The sequence below is a fragment of the Pleurodeles waltl genome, chromosome 12 (assembly GCF_031143425.1).
Source record: "Pleurodeles waltl isolate 20211129_DDA chromosome 12, aPleWal1.hap1.20221129, whole genome shotgun sequence".
In the NCBI taxonomy this organism is placed as follows: domain Eukaryota; kingdom Metazoa; phylum Chordata; class Amphibia; order Caudata; family Salamandridae; genus Pleurodeles; species Pleurodeles waltl.
This window is the reverse complement of record NC_090451.1, coordinates 433322341-433338571: the sequence shown is the minus strand read 5'-3', so window position 1 is coordinate 433338571 and position 16231 is coordinate 433322341.

Genomic DNA, 16231 nt, shown 5'->3' with positions numbered 1-16231 from the left:
CTTCGGTCACTTGTACATAAGACCCTCAACAAAGACACCATGTTTGACCCACCTAATCATCCAGTTAGGCACATCTTTGAGCTGTTTCTACCCTCTCCTTAATCAGAGCATGATACAAAGAATCTATGAGGAAATTGATGCCATCAGACTGCAAGAACCTATTTCTTCACTGACAAACTAAATTTTATCGTCAAAAGTAACACAGCATATTCAGAAAAGGCCCCTCATAGGAAAATATATTTGAAAAGTTCAGCCTTGTCTTTTGAGCTTGGCTCAGCAACAAAACACACTTTGTGCCACTTCATGTAGAAGTCCACCAGTACCAGGGCATAGCGAGACTGTGCACCAGAAGGGAGTTAAATCACCTCACCAAGTCCACACCAACCTTCCAGGTGTGTAGCTTGGTCAGTAATATTTGCGGGGTGTGAGCTTCAGATTTCCCGACAATCACCCTGGCATACAATGTTAAAGTACATTATACGACAAGCAAGGTGCATAAAAGGGGCTTAAAACACAGTAGAAAGGGAGAAGAATGCAGATTAGTAAGAGTACTAAGTGAGGGAAACACAATATTGTGTAAAATAGTGAAAGTGAGTGTGGGTGTGTTTTTGTCAGTGTTTGAATGCAAAATTCCCAGGTGAAATCAGACAGACAGTTCATCATATCCAACTGAAAGCACCTGTACCCAATAATGAATCAGATAATACATTTATTAGAGTGGTGTAACACCCCAGACACCCCTCTTGAAGTTACACCCCTGCATCCTTCTCCCATGGCCAAGAAGTTAATTCGATGGGTTGAAGGGGAGGAGTAACAACTTTGAACCCCTTTTTACATCTACTGAATGAATGAGCAACGTGGAATAAGTGAAGGGATAAGAGAGGAGTGTGGATGTGGGTAAAGCAGTGGAAGTGAAAACCTACTCTAGGAAAACACCCTTTTATGGACACACATATTTAGACAGACCTGAATAGGACAGTTATATATTAATCCACATCTTCCCCTGATCTTTGTATTCACTTGATAACCTTATGACATAGAAAAACTAGGCTTGTCTGGACATCAAACTTGTTCTCAAGTTTCTTTACAACTTCAGAATATTCACCAAGGACCTCACCTTCATTTAGCACTGACTCAAACAAAATGGAAAGACTTAATCTATATTTCTTTCTCTCTGGTTGGAACCTCCTTGGTATTGTCACTCTCAGGTAAGTCACAAATGCATCTAACTAGTTCTTCCAGGAAATAGGTGGACTACTTGCACTTCTAGAAATGGTGATAGGGTGTTGACAGATAGCATTGTTACAAAACATCAAGCACTGTTACTGGAGTCAGAATCAAAACACATGGCCCACGTAGAGAGCAATCCACTTAAAATTATTGTGTTTGAGCAACCAGAATATTTTTTCAGCTTTGATTGTGGGAGCACCTAAAAAATGGCTATTCACTGAAACAAAACAACTCTACTCAACAAAAGGACTGTACTGTCAAGACCAAGTAAGAGTAGGTTACTTTTTGGCAAGTATGAGCATCACTGTGATGCACTCAGAAAAATAGTGTGTCTGAAAATGGTGTTTGCATCATAGAAATGTTATATTGATGGCTTTTTGGAATAAAAAACGTTCTTAAGTGTGTGCATCACATTTAATGAACTGACTTAACATCTATGGACCGGCCTTTGCATCGCCATGGTGTGTAGCATAATAAAGTAAACAAAGAAGAGGCCCAGCGTACAGTACCGTAGTCAATGTACAATACTGGAATCAAACAAATGTGGCTGCCTTTGGCACAGGTTCGTTTGTCCTCTAGCTGGGAAGGCTAACAGAACCATCTTTGTGAGATAATATAGCATTGTGTAGTACGCAACACTCCTGGAGTGTGTGGCTTTTTGCCACCTCCTCCGTGCGTCCAGAGTGAAGCTAGACAGCACATCCACATTTAAAGCATCACTGTTGCTGGAGGAGGGATCCCAGTTAAGTTATTGGTTTACGAGAAAGGCACCATTCCTCAGGGAGAAATCCCAGCTGTTCTTCATAGGTCAATGGATCTTTGACATTGACTGAGATTAATCAGAAGCTGTATATTACATTAAATTGTCATCACAATCTCTGGCCTATTTTTAGTCAATAATGAGAGTTTGGTATGAGTTAAAGGATTTTATTAATCAAAACTTTTAGTATTTCCACTTTATTAGAATCATCTTATAAATTCATACATTTCATTCATTAGTTTTGTCAGTAATCAAAAGAAGTAATTGAAAAACCATATTAAAATGTGTTCCATAAAGGAAAGAATTCCTATTCTAGGAATGAGAATGAAAAGGTGTCAGTTCAGAAACCCACAAAGAGTTCCAATTCGATATAGAGATCATAAGCATAAAGCTTCAGCATAAAAAATGAGCTGAGTAATTCAATAATCAATCAAAGCAGAACTTCTCATGAAGAGAGGTTCAAGAAACTCGGTAGAGTCTCAGAGCAACGTGGAATAAGTGAAGGGATAAGAGAGGAGTGTGGATGTGGGTAAAGCAGTGGAAGTGAAAACCTACTCTAGGAAAACACCCTTTTATGGACACACATATTTTCAATGTTGCAGTTCGTCGTTTCTTCTTTCTTCAGCCGGCCAATCATCTTTCAGTGCTCTCATTAGAACAGAGTCACTCCTCAACACAATGAACTCATCAGCAGAGTCGAATGAAACAATCTCTTATTAAATACAATGCTCTTTCTCTTACACTTTCTCATAATTAATTCCCTTTAGAAATGCAGCATCTTCATGTGTGAACTTCCTCATTACCTCACTAAGTAACAAATCTCTATTCATTAGTTAACAGTGATCTTTGTGTAAATAGAAACCTTTACAACATTTATGCAACTGTTATTCTTTATGAAAAACATGTCCATAGGAAGGTCAGGAATTACACATTTTGTGCTGGTTTAGCATTCTTTAGTCATATCAACTTGTCCGACAATGTAACTTCAACTATTCAGGGCTAGTATGAGTAAATATGGTTGCCTATTACAATTTTTGCATTTAAACACATTTATTTTTCATTAAAGCCTACATGTTAATTCTACACATTATTACATTATGTTTCGTAACATTGTAAAACTTGTCAGCACTGTGTAGGTGGAGTCTTCCACGTGTTCCTCAGAGTTCAAGTGAGGCTTGGACTACCCTTGCATTCCATTGAGTCCTGCACATTTATGTCTTAAAGAGAAGCTACATGTGCACTTCCATTCCAATGCTGCCTAGCTTTGGTTGGCAAAATGAAGAAGCACTCACTTGCAAAATATGTCAGGGTATTTCTCTAATAAAGAAGACCATGGTAACACAGTGGAGTGGGTGGCAGGTCATTGCAGAAACACGTGCCATGAGTTTGATAACAAAGTAGATGGTTTGTTCACATGCAGCTCTTCCCCATTCACAATATCAAGACATAGCAACTGCACTACACAGAGTCGTAAATAGAAAAACAGTGTGAAGTTGATTGCAGGTTTATCACGACCAAGCCATCACAACCCACCAGGGATTGAGGTGAGCTTCCAAGTGACAACAGAAGTTTGAAGACATAGCAGAACAAAACATTCTACAAAACTCCACAACATCAAGAGCATAGCACATAAGGAGACATGTTTAAAGAAATTAGTATGTACAAAACCTATTGGCTGCTACCCACCTACTTTTACGCTAAACAACCGCTCTCACAAAATGAGGCTTTCACCCACAGATGCGGTGAGTTTGGCCTGTACATTTAAATTGAATGGCTAATCATCTCCCATTATGTTATGCAATGCAGGAATATGTCTTCCCTTTCCTGAAGAACTGAAGTGGGCTGAACACAACGTCAAGAGAAGATGATTAGCAGAATGGCCACACTCAGACATGAAGGAATACTGCTCATGCTGAAGCTGTTAGCATTTTAAAGTTCTGAATCACTTGGAAAAGTCAGAGGGAATGCTGGTGAGAGGAGAGCAGAGTAGCAAAGGGGGAAGAGTGTGCTGAGGATCATAATACCAAGCACCAAGTGTATGAATGAATACTCCAAAAGACAAAGAGTTGGCCCTTCTTCTCCATTGGATGCTGACAAAATCCCTTCACCGCCACATGAGCAAGATCTCTCACCGTGCTAATTGCATTATGAGTTTTTGAGAATTTCGATGAGAAAAGATGAAAGGGCAGAGATTGGCGTTTCAGGAAAAGAAAATAGTATTTGATTAATTAAAAGGTGGCTCACTTCACATATCAGTATTAACAAATTAATATATCTTAACAAGTAAAATAATATTTGAGTGTACTTGCTGAAAATGTAACTTCTAGACAAGAGTCAAAGAAAATATTGTAGATGATTCTCAATAATCATTGGTTTGTGGAACATACAATGCCTTCTTAAAAAAAGAAAAATCTCAGATTTGTCCTTTGAATGATCTCTCCCAAAGATGCGTTTGTATTCAAATGCTTGCTAATATACTATACCATGTTGTTGTTCATGCATACCTATATTTCTTTCTTCAAAGACTTAGTCGGTCATTCCAACCCTGGCGGTCCGAGACCGCCAGGGTTGGGGACCGCGGGAGCACCGCCAACAGGCTGGCGGTGCTCCCAAGGGCATTCTGACCGCGGCGGTATGGCCGCAGTCAGAAACGGAAAACCAGCGGTCTCCCGCCGGTTTTCCGCTGCCCTGTGCTGCGCCGCCATGGGGATTCCGACCCCCTCACCGCCATCCTGTTCCTGGCGGTTGTGACCGCCAGGAACAGGATGGCGGTGATGGGTGTCGTGGGGCCCCTGGGGGCCCCTAAAAGATTTTCAGTGTCTGCCATGCAGACACTGAAAATGGCGACGGGTGCTACTGCACCCGTCGCACCCTTCCCACTCCGCCGGCTCCATTCGGAGCCGGCTTCCTCATGGGAAGGGGTTTCCCGCTGGCCTGGCGGGCGGCCTTCTGGCGGTCGCCCGCCAGCCCAGCGGGAAACACAGAATAACCGCGGCGGTCTTCTGACCGCGTAGCGGTATTCTGTTGGGGGAACTTTGGCGGGCTCGCCAAAGTTAGAATCACCCCCTTATTTACGTAAATTGTTTTCTTCAAAGCCAGGTATTTAAGAGGTTTTTATTGCAAGTAACTTTGGGCTCGCTGGTATTGTGTTGTGAGGCAGTTTGTCTGACTGAAAAAAGGCCACAAATGCATCAAAACTGTGAGGTCACTGATATCTTCTTCTGTCACTCGTGGTTGAAGTTTTAATTGACAGTCTCACATAAAACTGATGAAGGGAGAGCACAGTCTGAGGTAATTTTCGTGTGATGAGGTAGATTTCTTTATTCACATGATATCACAGCTTGATGTAAATTGCCTAAAATGGCACACCAAGGTGCCATTTTCCTGACCTGTTAATCTCTACATTTCGGATCATGTTACTCAAGTGATGTTACAATTTGTGGAAGTTTCAAGAAGTAATGTTATTGTCCCACACCAGGAACCTGGCATAAGTATTCAGTTGCATAGATTTCCGGGGTGTAGGGGCTGTCTGATCATTGCTTCCTGGGAAGATATAACAGTTTGGTGTTGTGTCCTAAGAGTCTTTGCATTCGAAGTTCAGGTGTGGAAGTGGTTTTCAAGTTTGATGCCTGGTACCTGGAGTAATGTCCCTGATGATGTAATGTTTCTGGAATTATGCAAACATTTAATACGAGGTTCCTAGAGAGGTGTCTCAATCTGATATCTAGCCTATCTAGCAACGTTAAGGTCTGAGGGTCCCTGACATCAGGTCAAATAATGATATCATTTTCTTGTAGTGATGTCACAGTGTGACATGAGGTTACTAGTATCATGTCACATTACAAGGTCTGGCATCTGCAATTATGTAAAGTCTGACGTATAGTTCAAGATGTGATGGCACAGGTTGGCATCACATTTTTGGGGTGATCTCAAAGTAGATGCCAGGTTCCTGGTGGGGTGTCACAGTCTGAAATTTGAAATATTTGGTTTCTGAAATAGTGATACAGTCTGAAGTCTGGAATGATATTCCAGTCTAAAATCAAGTTTCTGAAGTGATGTCATAGTCTTGATGTAATAGTCTCATATTGGAATCCTGCAAAAACATGTAACCTGACGTCAGGTTCCTGAATTGATGACACAGCCTGATGCCAGGCATTTCTGAAGTGATGCTGAAGTCTAATGCCAGAGGGATGGCCATTCCTGGAGTGATACCACAGTTGAACGTAAGTTTTCCTAGAGTAAAGCCACAGATGCGTACTTGCAAAGATGCTAGATGGGACAGTCAACAGAAAACTTAGAGAACAGATTTATTTGGTGGAACAAGATAATGGGCCGGATTTAGAACTTGGCGGACGATTTACCCATCCGCTGAAATATTAATCCCATAGTAGCCTATTGGGTTGATATTTTGGTGAATGCGACATTGGTCACCATTGTGACGGAATAACCTATCCGCCAAGTTCTAAATCAGGCCCTACATCTGACCTTGACTAGTGAAGAAGAAGGAAAGACTAAACCAAAGGAAAAGAAAAAGAAGGAAAAGACAAACTATACTGAGACTAAGGGTGATAACTGTGAAAGTGATTCAGACAATGATTTCATAAGTTAGCTACTTTTGAGTCGTCCACCACCATACAACACCAAGCAAACAGAAGGGGCAACTGAGACAATGGAAAATAAGATTTTTGTCACACCTACTGCCCCCGTAGAATTAAATTAAAATCAGACAGGAGACAATTCAGAGATGGGAGTCCCCTAGAATCTTAATGCCTTGACCCTGCCAGATGCACAGGCTGTTCGCATGACAATTGGTCCTGTGGTTCCATTATGTGGACCAGTAGTTATAGGGAATAATATACATACATTGGCTGTTCCTACTTTTCCTTTACAAAGGAGTATTTTGAATAATAACAATTCAGGGAATTCGACAATAAGAAAACTTCCTTCAATTCTAAGACAGATACCCCGTATGTGCTTTGCAAACACAGACCCAACAACAAGTAAGACTGGATTTTCTCCAAATGCTAGGTTTCCTCAGGGATAAACAGCATTTTTCACACCCCAAAATGTTGACTGTAGTAACCCCTAATGTTTACTGTAGTAATCCCAATAGAAGAATATATTTGAACTCGCCAGATTCTGCAATGTCCGTTGCAAATAGCCCAGATCATGCAGATCCAAACATTTCTAGAGGAGAGATATTATTACACATTCCAGTAGAAATTCAAGGTCTTAGTGCTCAAGAAATAGACTATTGGCTCACGAACATTGACACTTCAAATGGAGCAGGAAGCTCAGGATTAAGTGGAAGAACATTTCAAATCCCAGAAAGAGAGAGAATGCTAGATGTGTCTAAATTGAAATTGGAATTAATTGAGATGATGCTAGGAACTCTTGACCTAGCCCAATTAGACACCTACAGAGATGACAAACTATTCTTCATGTGCAAAGACATTACAGTGCAGGACAAGCTTATGACAGACTAGCTGAAGTAGCCCAGAGATATGAAGTTGATTTGGAGAAGTCTAAAGCCTTACAGAGAAGCTATAGCTTGAGTTTTAGTGAGTGAGATACTGCAAACATGAGAGCTTCCTGAGTGAAACTGCAGATTATGGAATGAATCGGCTACATTCGGAAATGGGGTGAACTAGATGGATGGGAAGGAAGATAGTTAAAGAAGACGGAGTCAACACGAAAGATGAGGATAAATCTGCCTCTAGGTGGAACAGATGAGAGTGAGGAAGATGTACACATGCTTCCTATGAGAGAAGTTCCTGGTGGACAATATGTTCATGTACCCTGGAGTAGAGGTGATATTGCATCATTCACAAATGATGCCCAAAAATTGAGAGAGAAAGTTTTGGAATGGAACAGGCAGGTTGAACGATTTGTGAAGCTTTCTAAAGTTTTATGAGAAGATTTGAATGCATTGCTCAACAATGCTATTCCTTGTCATTTGTAGTCTGAATGCAAGTTGTCCATTGATTGGCCTGAAAAGGAACCTATGAGACATCCAGTGACAAAAGCTATATCTCCACTTGTGATGAAAATGTACTATCAGGTGATTTCGTTTTTGAAAACAAAAGTGTCCCCTAAAGATACTGATTGGCTGAGGATTGATAGAACAACTCAAGAGACTAAAGAGTCAATACATTCCTATTATGAGAGATTGTTACAGGCTTTAAAAATTTCAGAAGTACAGAGGCAATTGAGGAGATGGACATGGGACATTTTGTGTTCATACTTGTACAGGGATTGAAACCAGAAGTGAATAACATGATTCAGCAGCATTTGATTTGTTAGCAGAATAAGCCAAATGACGAAATTCTGAAATATACCAAGTACTGTAACGATGAATTGGAATTGAAACCGAAAAGGTTAAAGGAGAAGCTGATGGTAGCACAGATAAGAGCTGCACTAAGGAGACAGAATCCACAGTTTGTAGGGAATGTTGGTACTATGCATGGAGTGCAGTAGCAGGGAGTTCCTATGATGCAAGCAGGTAATGGCTTTTAACATCAAGGTAGAGAACGAGATGTTCCAATTGACCTGAGTACAGGAGTGGATGCAATGACTTTGAAAGGGACTACTCCATGTCATGACTGCGGCAAATTGTGCCATTTTAAGAGGGAGTGTCATTTTATCCGTCTAATATGAGAAATGAGAACCAGATGCAGACTGGTGGATTTGTGCAAACACAGGGGAACAATCAGGTTCAGTCACAGCTTGTACAGAGACAGCAGGTACCCAATTTGAATGCATCCCAAGGTCAGAAAATGCAGGTTCCACAAGTCCTGATGCCCCAGCAAAATACAAATGTTCCTAGGTCTAATCAGAAACCAGATCTGAAATAGAAACACTAACTCTTTTATGAATCGGAGTATGTCCCAGCAGTACTCCTTCGTCCCAATGGATGAGGATTAAAGGTCAGATCAACCCCAATGACGGTGCCTGAGAGGAGAGGAGGAATTCATACTTGGCGCACCCTTGGAGGTAGACCAGAGTCTGGCTGGTAATGTGAATGGCCACCCGTGTCCTTTTTGGTTGACACAGGTGCTACCCTCTCTACTGTGATAACAGCAGAGAGTCCCAAACTATCCCTCTCGGGAAAAAGAATCCAAGTTATAGGAGTTGCAAATAAACAATTGACAAGCCTTGTCACAGAAGCTGTACCTATAAAATAGAGTCCTTTGAAGAGAATCACCAATTTGTGGTGTGTAATTCTAGTCCTCTGAGTCTGCTTGGGCGCGACCTCTTGTGCAAACTTTATTGCTCCATCTATTGCAGTATAAGAGGCATAAAGATACAGACTCATGATGAAGATGCTGAATTTACAATTGTGAATCAAACCCCAGGTGTCACATTCTACCCCATGCTGACATGTGATGATTTGCCCACTGACTTGAGAGGCAGTGTTACCTGAAGTCCAGAACTTTTCAGGAAAAGAGATAGGTCACATCAAAGGTGTTGAGCCTGTACGGATAACTATAAAGCCAAATGCTGAGTATCCGAGAATCCCGCAATACAACATGACTCCCGAAAACATTGCGGGAATCTCTCCAGTGATCAATTCAATGATTGAACAGGGAATGCTAAAAGAGATACTGGGAAGTCCATGTAACTCGCCCATTATAGGACTGCGGAAGCCCAACGGAAAGTACTGCATTGTCCAGGAGTTGAGAAAGGTAAATGAGATTGTGATCCCTTGTTGTCTCGTAGTACCAAATCCAGCAGTGCTTTGTTTCAGATTCTATGCAAAGCAGAGTGGTTCACTGTGATTGACCTTTGCCAAGCATTTTTCTCCATACTGTTCTCTGAAGAAAGCCAATTCCTCTTCGCATTTTGGTTTGGCAGTCGTGTTATGTCATTGTGCTCAGTCCTTCAAGGGATTACTGAGAGTACGTCCATTTTCAACCAGATTCTGAGATAGGGCATCTTTAAGCACTTCAGATTCTATCATTCAGTTCTAATTCAGTATATTGATGACCTACTGGTGGCGTCACACACACAAGAAGCTTGCAGATGAGACACAATTGCCCTGTGAACCGCTTAGCTGAGAATGGACATAAACTATCCCTAAGCGAAAATGCAGTACTGTAAGAGAGAAGTCCTATACCTTTGACATCACAGTGAAAAAGGTGCAAGGAAGGTGTCACAAGAGAGAGTTTCAGCAATTTTCAAAATGAATCCGCCAACCACCCAGAAAGAAGTCAGGACGTTCTTGGAATGGTGGGCTACTGTTGTCAGTGAATTCCCAACTTTTTCCCTTTTGGCCAAGCCTTTATAGAGGCTGACACACAATGATGTGTGTAATCCAGTATCATTGGATGACAACTGCATGCATGACTTTTCAGAGCTGAGAGAAAATCTATGTCATGCCCCAGCACTGGGAATGCCTGATTAAAACAAATGTCTTACTTTGTACTGCAGTGAGAGGGAGAGATTCACTCTCTCAGTGCTAACTCAGTTACACAGAAACACTCACAGGCCTGTTGCCTACTTATCAGAGGCACTTGACCCAGTAGCTTCAGCGTTGCCCGGCTGCCTTAAAATGGTTGCTGCAAAAGGTGTCAGCATAGAAGATTGTGAAAGCATTGTTATGGGTCATCCTTTGATTGTTTTTGTTCCCCATTCTGTGCAGAGTTTGTTGACTCGAACCAATACCCAACATCTGATAAACAACAGGTTAACGAGATATGAACAAACCATTTTAGATGCTCTCAATGTGAATTTAAAATGATGTGCAACATTGAATCCTGCAAATTTGTTACTGTTACCTGTAAATGATGCAAATGATGATGAAATTGAGTGTGATTGTATAAATGTCACAGAACTGTGAGCCAAGCTGAGAAGTGACGAATCAGATTTTGTAATGTTTGTTGATGGCTCCTGCTTGAGAGACCATGGAGGAAACCTGAGAGGTGCCTACTCAGTCTGTACTGTCTCAGTTGTGGTCGAATAATCTTGGGTTCGAGGAGCCTTTTCTGTCTAAGCGGCAACTTAATTGCCCTTCCGCGAGCATGCTGTGTTTCATTCCAACTGAGGAAGACTATTTTCACTGATAGTCAGTATGGCTTTGGTGTCATCCATGACTTTGGATAGGTATGGTGCCAGAGATGGTTTATGACCTCCTCTGGCTCTCCCATCTGTAGTTGAGAGAGAGTACATGATTTGTTAAAGGCATTACAACTGCCTGCCCAACTTGTGGTTGTGAAGTATTCTGCATACCGCAAGGGAGATGACTAAGTGATTGTTGGAAATAACTATGCTGATGAAATCGCCAGATTTTGTGAATTAGTTGCTTCTGTGTTTAATGGTGAAATCTTGAATGAGGGAATGGATAAGACAAGTTACAATCTCTTGCTAACTGCATCACGTATATAAGAGGAAGTTAAGATGTTGCAGGAAGAAGTGCAAGAAGCAGAAAAGCAGGGTTGGATTAGAGCAGGATCTGTCAATAGAGATGAGGATGATATTTGGATTCAAATGATGCAAGAACTGGATGACCAGATCTTGTTACCACCTATGGCGAGACATTATCACAGTCCAGCTCATGTGGGATGTGATGCAATGGTAAGAATGTTTCGACCTACATGGTTTAATCCTAGGTTAGGCTGATGGCAGAAGCTTTGTGTCACACCTGTGTTACATGTCAACAGATGAATGTAGGCAGTAACACTGAGTCATATTAGCAGATCAGGCAGACCTTTTAACAGGATGCAGTTAGCTTTCATCCAATGACATGTGTGCAATGGACTGAGAAATGTCTTGGTTATTGTATGCATTTTCTCTTGTTGGGTTAAAGCTTACCCGACCAGGAGAAATGACAGTCTTACAGTAGCGAAGTTGCTGTCAAGAGAGTTGATTCCATATTTCTGGTTCTTGGCTTCTCTGGAGTCAGACTGAGGGACTCACTTCAATATTTAGGTCCTGAAGTTACTGTGTGCAGCATTACAATAAGAGGAGGCTACATTGCAGCTATAGACCAGAGGCTTCTGGCCTTGTTGAGCAAGTTAACGGAACACCACAATCCAGACTGACCACTTCATTGAAATGGACTGATTCATTGCCTTTTGTGTTGATGAGTATTTGCAGTACTCCAGATAGGAGAACAGGAAGGTCAACCCATGAAATTCTAATGAGGCATGCCATGAGGTTACCAGCTGTGCCTGAAAATGTGCTTGTGAACATTACAGATTACATGGTTCTTGATTACTGAAAAAGACTGGCTGATGTGGTTCATTATGTGCCCTATTAGGTTGGAGAACCTCCAGTTCAGTCGCTGCAAGAACAAGGCCATGACCTCAGTCTGGGAGACTGGGTTACGGTGAAGAAGCACCGTCAGAAGTCGTGCTTGGAGCCTCAATGGAAAGGGGCTTACCAGGTTATCTTGAGCACTACAACTGCTGTGAAGTGTGGAGGTCTCCCCAATTGGTTCCATGAAGCTCATACTCATAGAGTAATTTGTACCCTTGATAATACAACAGCACCTGCCCTAAAGGGCTGGTTACAGTGAGACGAGGGGAGCAGGTTAGTCAAGCTGTTGGGTATGAGTATTTTACTGGAACCACACATGTTCGGTCTGAGGGGGGTTCTGAGTGAGTCCCCAGGTAAAGTTGATACAGAAGGGTCAAGTAGAGAGATGTTGACTGTGCAAAACCCAGATGCTTATAAAAGACCTCGTGCTGTAGCAAAACAAATTGTTGCTGGAGACCAGTGGCCAACAGAACAGACTGTGCCTGAAGTGCATATTCCAAAGACTATTCCAGAAGAAACTGAGGAGTCTGGCCAAAGTGACAACATTGGTGAAAGGCCAGTAGACCAGAGATCTGAAGGAGCAAGGGTACCCTGTTGGAGGTACGCTGCACCTGAATGCACATATTTTGCTGCCAATTACTTTGGGATCTTCTGTTTTAACAATTCACATCCAGCTGAGCCCCCTTGAACTGGCCATTGTGGTAGAACTGAGCTTTGAAATTGCATTGCCACTTGACACACTGAGACTTTATATCCTGGATATGATTATTAGTGAATTTGAACTACGCATTTATTAGAGACATTTGTTAACTTTGCAGAGAATAAAAAAAATACAAAGGCCTGAGTGTGCAGAATTCATCATAGAGTTGTCATTAAGAAGAACACAGACTATTGCTATTGTTACTGCTGCATTTTTGTTAAATGGTCTGAATTGAGAAAAGCCAGGGAGTCTAGAAACAAAAATGGTAAATGTAGATACCTATGTGCAGGAATATAAGTCATATACCTTTTAGTAATTATTGCTTTGCTTACAACGTTGAGCTTACCTACACCTCTTAAAGTAGAAAATAATTGATCCACAAGTGCCCCAGCATCCCTAGTTCCTGCTGACAATAGAAATCATTCACTAATTGAGAAAGAATTACATGTAGACACTTCTAGAGGAGATCTTACATTGGATGTGTATTATAAGTTGCTTTAAAAGTACATTAACACTATGGATGCAATTGAATGGCTACATCTGTACGCACATACCTGCATTAGTTGAAGAAGGAATAATATACCACTATATTCCTTTGACTTATGGTGTTACTTGTAGCTTATTGACAAGCCTTCTCTATGAACAAGAACACTTTCAATATTATTATTCAAATTATGATTTGATCTTTTCAGGTGTTCCCATATTAAAACACTTGAACAAGAATGCCAAACGAACATAGAGACAGTTTGAGGATTATTTGTGCCTACCATGACATTTGGTACTGTTTATGCTCATCAAAACAACTTAACATGTGCCTTGACAAATGTTGAGAAGGATCTTCTGGATCTAGTTGAGTACAGGAGAGGGGGAGTGAAAACAAGGGTAGAGAAAAGTATAGTACTACGAAGCTGGGGAAGAGAAGAAGTAGCACACTCCGATACAGAAAATCAAGCTACCGTACCCTATATTGGGAACACAAAGGGAAAGTATGCATATTTAGGGTGAAATTAACAGCTATTATAACATTTATGGGAAAGAGTGAGTGTGAACACATATTTGAATTTAAGAACAGTTTGACCTTTATGTTATCTGGACAAGACTCTGCTATACCTGGTGTGTATTTCATTTGTGGAGATCATGCCTACTTTACATCGCCTAAAGGATGGCATGGGATATGCTGTCTAGGAATAGTTTTTCCAAAGATTTATCACATGGAATATCTAGATGATCCGGTATGGGAAACAAAAGCACATTCAAGAAATACGAGAGGAGCCAGTGGTTCAGAAATTGTAGGAGATATATTTGATGCATTGATTCCATCTGTAGGAATGATTTTGAATGATCTCAAGGTAAGAAAGTTATCATCTATTGTAGAAAGTTGTCCACTGGTACAACAGGTGCCTTTTGTTAGTTGATACTGAGGTGGTTGCCATAAGATCAATATTTTTGCAAAACGGATTTGCGTTAGACATCCTTCGTGCAAAGGAGGGCAGAGTTTCCAAGATTAAACAATGTTGCACTTTCATCCCTGATAATAGCTGTTAGAAATTCGGTCTCTAGTTGGCTGAGGTTTGCAGCCTGTCGAAGTAGAGACCAAAATCCTAGTCACAGTAAGTCAGACGCACAACCTAAATTAACCGGTGCTCACCCTCTGGTAGCTTGGCACAGAGCAAGCAGGCTTAATTTAGAAGGCAATGTGTAAAGTGCAACACTCAATTACAGTAACTCAGTGAAATACACCACAAAAAGACTCGACATCAGTTTAGAAAAACAGATAATATTTATCTGATTAAAACAAAACTTTAACAACAAAAATCCAATAAACAGAAGTTGAGATATGAACTTTTAAAGATTCAATGTGAAAACAGTGCTTAGAAGTCACTGGGGTCAAAAGGTTACTTAAGGTCGCATGGGACTGAGGAAATCCAAAAATCCAGTCCGACCGTGATGGAGTGTAGGCTGGCTACAGAACCCATGCAAGGTCCGTTGATCCACACCTTTAATGGGGTGATGCGTCATTGGCGAGAGACATGATGCATCAATATTGTTACAGCACCTGGGGCACTGCATTGTCACAAGCTCCGTGTAAGTGGATGAGATGCTTTGGCGGTGGGCCACGCAGTCTGTGATATGCTGTTGTCGGGCAGCTGCTGCGTTGCCATTGAAGATGCAATGCTTCGATTTTTGTGCTGCACTTTGGGCGATGCGTCACTTTTTTAAGTTTGTGGCTGCAAAACCCACTTCTGAGGCTCAGGACTGGAGGGGGACACATAAGGCAAGGGTAGGATCCATAGTGGTAGAGTCCAGAAGCACCAGGAGAGTTGCAAGCAGTCTTTGAAACTGAAGAAGAAGAGATGGCAAGCCAGCAAGCCCTTGGAGACTCGAGTGCAAGGATGTAGAGAGCAAGTCCAGTCCTTCTTACTACAGGGCAGAAGCTGTCTCTAACAGATTGATGTGATGGCTTGATTTGCCACCAGAGGGTGGACTGGTGCAGCGGAGAATTGGCTGCTATCTCTGACGTCATAAAATACGACCCATACTTACTCATGAGACATAACAAACTGTGTGCTTTAACCATCATCTAAAGTAAAGTGGTGCACTCAGATTCAATATTGAAGTGCAATCAATGTAGTGTTAGGAAAAATTGTATTTTAAGTGCCTTTAACCTTATTAATTTAAATAATAATTCAGTGTATCTTTAGAACCACTCTCATATCAGTTGCATTTTTTTGCATTTAAAACGATAACCGGTTATGTAATGTGTACACTAATGTTGACGTTTATTGTTTAAATGTATGTTTACATCACACCTATACTTATGCATTAGTAAAGTTTGGATTCGTATGACTGTATCATGTAATCCTGATTTAGAAAATGTAATTCACGTTTATATATTGGTGTAGGATTAAACATGTGCATAGTACAATGTAAAATTAAATGTGAAGTGGCTTGACTAGGCCTCAAATTTCTTTTACGTGAGAAATTACCAGTGTAGCAAACGTTTCTCCACCACACCAGCTCTCAGTACATCTGCAACCTTTTTGAAGGTGTTAGCAGTGCAATTATCACCCTCATGTTTGTCTTGAAAAGTTGACATTTATGCAAAAGTATGCCCCTTTGTGTAAAACTAGAAAAAGAGATGGTCTCTGACGTCTAAGAAAATATACTGAGGCAGCCTAAAAGGGTGTATCATAAACAAAAGCACATAGGTTCCAGAAAGGGAGCAGAGACTACAGACCCCCGAATAAGCGAAATAAAACTTGTTGTCTCATGACACACCAAAA